The following is a 2,473-nucleotide window of genomic DNA, read 5'->3' on the forward strand; positions in this document are numbered from 1 at the left end:
CCACACGAGCGCAGGGGGGAGGGGCGGCATGGGGCTTGACTTGGTTCCCGGATCGGCGCCCTGAGGACGGATCGGGCGACTGAGGGGTTGTCTGGAGGTGATGTGTCCCCGAAGCGTGGCCACCGTCCGCCGGCCCTCCCTGGCGCCCCCGGCGCCCCCGCGCCCCGGTCAGGTCGCTGGGCGCTTATCTACTGGCACCTGCCAAGACATGCGGCTCTCTGCCCTGCATCAAGCCGGTGCACGAAGTGAAGGGGAGCTGTGGAGGCGCACGGCCGTCCCCGGTGCAAGAGCAGAAATGGACCAAAATGGCGGAGCGTTCCTGGCAGGCATTCGGCCCCGAAGGCCGAGGGCACCCGGCGCATGGCGGGGCCCTCGGCGTCGGGTGGCTCTCATGCCGTCCTGGCTTTCTGAGTGCCTGAGCGGAACCGCGGGGGCAGGGGGACGGCGAGCGGGGGAAGGGGGGCAGCGGGGGCACATTAATTCCCGGTCCAAGTGGCACACATGTTCGAGACACGCCGATGCTCGCTAGGCGGGCTGCCTGCGGGCCCTCGCGCTATACCCCGCGCTCTTTGCGCGTACCCCCCCATCCCCGGCTGTGGCTCCGCCTCCGCCGCCATGAGCCTCCATCTCGGCCCCCTTGCGCCACGATGGGTGTTTTTGTCAGACCGTAGTACGAATGCCACCATGGGTGTTGGCCTTCCGCCAGACGGGTCACGCCTGGCCAGGGCCCAAGGCGCAACGCCCCGAAGACCCGGGTAAACCACGTAGCGAGGGAAGCACACACTCATACACGCGCGCTTGACGCCAGATGGAGCCTCCGCCATGAAAGGACCCCGCTTGGGCTTTTGTTTGCCGCCACTCGGTCCATCTGGCGGGGGGGGGGGGCCTCTTTCGGCCCGGATGCCTGGCGCGGGCAAGCTGACGAGGGCAGGTGGCCGGGGGAAGCCGGGCAAATGAGGGGGAGAGGCGTCAGGCATCTGAGAAGCCACAGGGGGACGCATGTTCCCGGAGGCGCATTTAAAATGCCCCAGACCCGGCCTCGTGTCAGGCGATGGGGCTTTTCCGAGGCTCACGCATCGAAGGCCAGGCCGACCTCCCTGGTGGGAGGGGCAGAGGCCGGGTCTGGACGGGAGCCGCCAGGGTGGGAGACGAGAGGCGTGCGATTTTGGCCGTGTCTCGCACGCCAAGATCCCGCGGGAGTGCCACTTGGGGTCATCTTCGCTTGCGCACGCTGACCTTCCCACCAAGGGGTGGGGGAAAAAGTCAAGTGAGAGAGAGAGTGAGAGAGAGAGAGAGAGAGAGCCCGAATGTCCGGAATCGGCGAAGGGCTGGTAGATTGCCACCGCTTCTGCTGCTGCTCCTGCTGCTCCTGCTACACTCATGGGGAGGGAGGGGATCGATGCGTCCACTTGGCCCCCCCCCCCCCCATTCAGGGTCTTCCCAAGAGTGGTCAGCCTCCGTGTGCTGTGTCTAGGCTCCGGGGCTGGCGCGACTGCCTGGAGCAGGGGGGCAGGCAGACAAGGGGCCTACCAGCCGGTGCGGCAACATGTGGCTTTCTCAGTGCGCCGGTCGTGCCGGGATCAGGCCGCTCGGCATGTTCATCCGCATGCGCGCGCACCTTGGCGGTCAGGCGTCGGTGTGTCGTGGTGCCAGTCGTTCACGCCACGGTGAGCAGCCCAGGTCATCCGGCCGACCGTCTGCAACCGCACAACTCTCGGCCGGCGCAATCACTAGCCTGCTGGCTGGATGACCCGACTCGAGAGGGGTTGACACGCAGGGGTCCCTGTGAGCACTCGTGCGCATGCTCACGCACATGCAGATGTGCGTGAACATACGTGCGTGCGTCCATGCTGACAGAAGTAGGTCGTTCACTTGCATGCAGCATATGCCCCATGTTGCATCTGTCTGCTGTTGCACCCACCGCGGCACCTCTCGGCCACCATGTCCCGAGGTCCAAGGCAGCATGGACCAGCCAGATGTGTGCCAAGATACCGGCAATGCAACCGCCACTGGCGCGGAAAGGCCTCGCCCTCGGCGAATGGCCGACCCCGAGGGGGAAGGCACAGGAAGGAGTGGAAACTTCAAAGGGCAGGCTTCAGCTTGCCGTGCCCCTCGCGCCGGTGCATTTCCTCCTCCCAAGCTCCCCACCACGCCACTGATAATCCCACCCGCGCATCTGCCATCCCCCCTGTGCCCGTCCTGTGCCATCCTCTAGTCATCTAGTCTGGCCGTTTCTCCCTATCGCTGTACCCTCCCTTTCTCTCTCTCTCTCTCTCTCTCTCTCTCTCTCTCTCGCTGTCACTCTCGCTCTCTCAGTTGGTCGCTCGGTCGGTGGCTCCCCCTGCCTCCCTTCCCCCTCTTCGCTCCCGTTTCCAGCGTCCTGGCTACAGCAGCCGCGCCCGGCATACGTGCTTGTGCGCGTGCGCGCGCGCGTTCGCCCCCGGCCCCGTCCTATACCACCCCTCCTTTCGCC

This window comes from Fonticula alba (assembly GCF_000388065.1).
Source record: "Fonticula alba strain ATCC 38817 unplaced genomic scaffold supercont2.1, whole genome shotgun sequence".
Lineage (NCBI taxonomy): Eukaryota > Rotosphaerida > Fonticulaceae > Fonticula > Fonticula alba.